The sequence below is a fragment of the Physeter macrocephalus genome, chromosome 11 (genome assembly GCF_002837175.3).
Source record: "Physeter macrocephalus isolate SW-GA chromosome 11, ASM283717v5, whole genome shotgun sequence".
In the NCBI taxonomy this organism is placed as follows: domain Eukaryota; kingdom Metazoa; phylum Chordata; class Mammalia; order Artiodactyla; family Physeteridae; genus Physeter; species Physeter macrocephalus.
Window position 1 is genome coordinate 84731307 of NC_041224.1, and position 6132 is coordinate 84737438.

At 43.7% G+C, this 6132-nt stretch overlaps 1 non-coding gene across 1 annotated transcript; it reads right to left on the reverse strand.

Annotated features, from left to right (window-relative positions):
* Positions 1–5630: 5630 nt before the first annotated feature.
* LOC112061892 (U6 spliceosomal RNA) lies at positions 5631–5737 on the reverse strand. The gene has a single exon (XR_002890419.1). It is a non-coding gene; the product is annotated as a U6 spliceosomal RNA (small nuclear RNA).
* Between the last annotated feature and the right edge of the window lie 395 nt (positions 5738–6132).

A 6132-nucleotide genomic window follows, 5' to 3' on the forward strand; every position in this document is an offset into this window, starting at 1 on the left:
AAAGAAAGGAAATAGGCAGAGGCATCTTGGGGTGGGATCCTAGCTAGGAACAGATGCACCTCAGCTACGACTGGGAGTTACTAGGAACTACCCCCAGCTGCTAGACTTGGGGCGGGGGGCGGGGGGAGAAAGAGGGAGGGGGGAGAGAGAGAGAGAGAGAGAGAGAGAGAGAGGAGAGGGGGGAGAGAGGGAGAGAGGAGAATTGCACTCTGAGTTAAGAGAAGTGTGTTAAAGGTCCCCCATCACTCCCACCCTCCTCCCCAAAACCAAACAAAAAACAAACAAATAGGGAAATTGATTTTGTTCAAGCCATTGCAATAGGTAGAGTACCCCAGATCCAAAGAGAGTAGAAAAGTCCCTTAAACTTGTCTAGGAAGGAGCAGACAATTTATCCATGGGGTAATTGTACAGTCGGTGTTGTTTTGTGATCAGGGGGAGGAGTCTCAGTCAACCAGACAGGAAATGTTCACTTCTGTGTCTAGCTAGTTTCAGGGGGACCAATAGTTTGGGCAATCACTTCTGAGACAAAGAACAGGAGGTTGGAGGGACTGTGTCTGGCCTCATCACAGGTAATTAGCGGGGTGTCTGCGAGTCTTATGAGGAGTCATGGGAGAGAGTGGACCTCAAGTCTTATCTAAGTCACATGGGGAAGGTGGTCCTTTGTGGTAAGCTGTTTCCCAGAATGCAAAAGGATTAGGCGGACTTTGGAACACATGGGTTTGGGGGGGTTTCTTCACCATCTTTGTTTATTGGAAGAACAGGGCTCAGGTAAATTTCAAATTGTCAAATTCTCCCAGTGACCTTGCCTGATGGGTGTTATCAGACTAATTTTATAACAGGCTTGGTAGGATTGAATAAGACCCCCTAGATCTCTTCTCACAAGTGCTGGGAAATCACCCTAACTGGGAAGAAGTAGGGGTGGGAAAACTTAGGTCTCAAGACACCAGTGGTCTGAGGGACTCTTTTCTCTCTGCCTCTGAAGAGAGGGTGCTGGGGGGGGGGGGGGGAAGTTCTGTGTGGTGTTGGAGATGGGGAGGGGAGGGTGTTATTAGGAGCAGACTATGAAAGAGGGAATTTGCAGAAATGACGGCTTAGGTTGACTTATCTGCACATTTGTTTGAATTCTCCATTGACTTCACACTCTGTAGTCTTTTCCTTCATTAGCAAATAATTTTACCGAGAAGTGGAATGAAATTTCAGTGCAAGAAATCATTTCTTGCCAAAGGAGCTGTAAAAAATTAATAAACAGAAACCTCAATTAAAATAGAGTAGGGAGAGCAGAAGGGGGAAGCTCTCAGGCTCTGCGAAGAAGAAAGAACTCACTCTTCTTGCCTGCAGGAGCACAGCCAATGAGAGACAGTCACAACTCAGCCAATGAAAAGCCACAGACTCTGTTTACAGCCCTCCCACTTCCTTTTCCCTCTATAAAAGAGTGCTCCTCTCTGTTTTTGCTGGGGACTTGCATGTGGCTCACCATGGTTGCAGACCCTGAACTGCAATTCTTTGATGATCCTAAATAAACCCATTTTTTTGCTGGAGAAATAACTGGCGGTCTATTTGTTTTACGTCAATGGAGCATAAAATCTCTGAATCTTAAATCAGACTTGAGAGAGTTTGGACTTGAGGGAGGATTCAAAGTGGGTTAGAAAGAAGCTTATAAAGGCCATTTGTCAACAGGCATCAGACACCTTGGAAATCTGCACATCCACACTTTCGTTTCTAGGAATTTATCTGAAGGAATTAATCAGATAATGTTCAAAGATGTTCGTAGTGAGGGAACTACCCCAGCATTGTTTATACTAATGAAGAATTAGAAGTCCAATAACAGTTTGCTAAATAAATTATAGAAACATCAACATAATAAAAATATGTGACCATTAAAAAGAGAGCATGGACGTATATTTGTTTATGCAGTGTAGTGTTTATGTGTACCTCAGTTTAAAACTAGGCATTGTGTGGAGCACAGCCACCTGGGTTAGGTGATTCTGATTCTATGGGGTTCTTCACCTTTCATGGCCTTTGGGTTATTTTGTATCTCCACAACTGATAGCAATGCAAATAATTCTTTATAGACATGCAACTAAATTGTCTGGCGGAGGTTCATTTGACTAGCTCCTCCCCAGTGGTCCAAGCCACTTTTGTGTTCATTTGTAAATCCATTTCAGTATTCCTCATCTATAAATGTCTTTGCTTTCTTGACTCCTCTTTTGTAACCTCTTAATTGTTCCCTCGTTAATACGAATTAAGTAAAAATTTTAACACGTGTTCATTTTATATATGTAGGAGAGTCATAATTTCATCTTTAAAAAATTATCCTTTAACCATTGAAAGGTACTTGCGATCATTATTAAATAATAAAAACAGTTACAAATAGTGTATCTTATATCCTTCAAAGAAAAACGGCATGTTTTAATTGATGCACAGAAATAGAAAGTTCAGTGCAGTACACACCAAAATGTAGGAGTGTTTATCTCAGGATGGGTTCATGGATGAATTTAATTGTCTTCATGCTCATCTTATTTCTTAGGCCTAACACGTATTATTGTGAATAAAAGTATTTAAACACCAAAGAAGCATTAATCAAAATCTGGGACATACCAGCCTTTCTAACCAAATTCTCGTGGGATTCAGATCTCCCCTTCTCCCAATCTGGCAAATCTAAAGTCAGGAGGTAACTTTTCTGGCATAACCCTGCTTCCCTTCTAGGGGAGGATAAGGTGGCTGACCTTTAAGAAGCCCCAAGGAACATTTAGGGCTGGGGCTCCCTGCTGGGCTACACGCCCAGAGGCTCTGGGTTGGTCTGTTGGGTGGGGACATGGGGTAGAGGTTTCTGAAGATAATATTTGAGACGTTTAGGCTGTGACTACGCAAAAAAGAAAATCTGAGGAAACTACTGGTTTGTATAGAGCGGCTTTGAATGAATATGATTGAAAAATACCGAGGGATTGATAATTTATGCCTGAATCTCCGGTGGCTAGGGTACCAGATAGTCTCAAAAAGTGCTTCCATTAGAGGGAGCTGTGGATGGTTTGAGCTGAGGAAGGAAGGGTTCAAGGTTAACACTGCCCACCCCCCTCCCCAGTCCCACAGGAAGAAGCTGGTGGGCAGATCTGCGTGGGGTAGGCAGTCTCCCTGAAGATGCTGGGTGAGGTCGCCGGAAGCCACCACGAGGTGCTATCTCCGCCCAGGGGACATAGGTACTCTGAGTCCCTTTGCTGGAGAGGGGTGGGGTAGGGAGGAAAGTTGTCCCCCGAAAAGCTGCTCTCCCCTCGGAGAACCAGGAATTCCCTGGGCAGTCTCTACCAGGAGTGAAATGTAGATCCTTTGCACTTCAACTCCTGTTCTATTTTCAGACTGATTCATAACTAAAACATGAAATAAGTGATGGAAGGCATGGAGCACTGTCTGACACTTGCTCAACGCGCGTTACTTTCTTCCGTCCCTCCTTCTCTTCTTTATCAGAATCTGCGGGGCCAGACTGTAGGCGCTGACTCTCAGACTGTCCTGTCTGAAGGGCTGTTTTCTGCTCGAGGGAAGGAACCTGGCTTCCTGCCGCGCTGTCCGCGCCCCCTTTCGAGCTCAGGACGCCACGAGCCCGCCCTCTGGCGGCGACAGCCCCGCATGTTCTCAAGCGGCCAAGGCTCCTCTCCGCCGGGGCTTCACTGCAAAACTTCCTCCCTGACGCCTGGTCACTGTCACCGCACAGTGGACACATGTCCCGCTTTGGACCGAATTACTCGGCAGGACTGCAAGGTGACTTGCTAACGCCATCAGACAAGAAAGGAGAGCATGTGAAGCTGGAGAGGGAGGGGAGAAGCATTTGCAAATTCCTTAAAATACAAGTGGTACCTCTCCCCCATTCCTCAAAATTTTGTTACGAAAAGTTTTAAAGATACCTAAAAGTTCAAAGAATTTTACAGTGAACAGACATATATCTATCACCCAGATTCGTCCATTAACATTTTATTCTACTTGTTTCATTACACACCTACCCATCACCCACCCTCTCTCTCCACACATCAAAACAGCTTATTTTTCTCATGCATTTCAAAGTAGGTTGCAGACACTTACCCCTAAACATCTCAGCCCTCAGTTTTTAAAGAAACACATGGAAGAGGTTGCTAATATTTATTTTCCTGCGCAGTACATTTCTATTTTCATGTTTTGTTCTTATAACCCTGTGAATGAGTTATTTATTTATTAAACTGAGATAGAATTGACATATAACATTATTTTAGTTTCAGGTGCAAAACATAATGCTTTGGTATTTGTGTATTTGTATATATTGTGGAATAATCACCACCCTAAGTCCAGTTAACATCCATTACCACACGTAGTGACAACTTTTTTTTTTTCTTGTGATGAGAACTTTTGAGATCTATTCTGGTAGCAACTCAAATATACAATGAGGTAGGAATTTTTAATCCCAGTTTACAGGTATGGAAACTGAGGGTCAAGATAGGTGAGTAATTTGATGGAGCTGTGATTCAATCTGTGTCTTTCACAGCAGATGTCCTCCCCTCCCTAACTTTGATGGCTTCACATTTTACTTGGAATAAAAGCAGAACTTCTCATGCACACGGCCATCCAGGACCCTGCACCGTCTGTCCCCTCCCTCCCTCACCAAAGCAGTCCAGTCTGCTTGGAGATGCATTCCCAGACCACCCTGTCTGAAGTTACCTCCCCCAGGGATGCTTTATTATCACCATATTTTCTTTCTTTCTTAACATGTTTCACAATTAGGAATTACCTTGTTTTTACATTTGTTTGCTCATTATCTGATTCTCCGAGGAATGTAAGGATCTCCAGTACCTAGAACTGGGCCCAGAATGAGTCAGCGCTGAAGGAATATATTCATTAAGTGGATGAGTGTAGAATTCTGCTCAGCTCACTTAGTTGCTAAGTCTCTAAGCTATGAGATCTTGGGACATTAGGGTGTCAGGCCTACAAGCACTGCTGCCATCTTGCTTCTGGTCTGAAGAGAGAGCTAGCCCAGGGAAGGGTAGACTCGAGCAGGAGGCCTGACTGGACCTCCTGGTCCCCACTGTCCTTCAGGACTTGCAGTTTTGTGAGAGTATTTTCAGTTATTTGCAGCTGAAGTCATCCTTTGCCGTTAGCTGACCGCTTACCATGTACCCTCACTTTGCTTAGCATTTTAGAAATAGTATTTCTAGGCTTTGTAACATTGGAGGCTGGCATTAGCTCCAAGGGTGCCCTTGGGACAATTAGTAGCAGAGACCCCCTCTGAGCAGATGTAGCCATGGGTCCCACTCACCTCCGCCCAGGATGTCCCTGGTGAAGGTGCAGCCTGAACCCCATTACAAGGTAGCATAGGTGCCATTGCTCCCGTTTTGCAGTGAGGAGACCCAGGCCCAGAGCGGAAGTGACTTGTCCAATGTCACATGATTTAGCCACAGGCAGAGCTGGGAATCAAACCATGCCTTTCAAAAGCTCATACCAGCTTTTAAAAACAATGTTTAGTTTTGACTTTAAATGACACATTTGAATAGAATGAAATAAAACCAAAAAATAAACATTTAAAATTGAGCTGTGTTGGTGGATTCTTTCCTCAGGCAAAGCCTACTGAAATGTTTTCAGTATTTTATTTTATTTTTGGCTTCGACAATAGACAAAATATGGAATGTGTCATAGATGTGCGTGTCACTCTTGCACAAGGGCCGTGATGATTTTCCTTGTATCGTTCCAATTTTAGTATATGTGTGGCTGAAGCGAACACAGTATGGGTTTTTTAAAAAAGGCTTATTGAGAAGTAAGTCACACACCATACAGCTCACTCATTCCAAGGGTACAATTCAATGGCTTTCGGTATATACACAGAGTTGTGCAACCACCACCATAGTGAATTTTAGAATTTTAGAATTTCATCACTGCAAAAATAAACCTTGTCCCCCTTAGCCCAATTTCACATAAATGGGGTCACACACCACGTGGTCCTTTGTGACTGGCATCCTTCACATAGCATAAGGATATCAAGTTCATCTATGTGTAGCTTGTATCCGTACTTCATTCCTTTTCATGGCCGAATAATATTCTACTGTATGGGTATATCACATCTTATCTATTCATTCGTTGGTTAGTGGGCATTTCGTGTGTTTCCACTTTTTTGGCTAT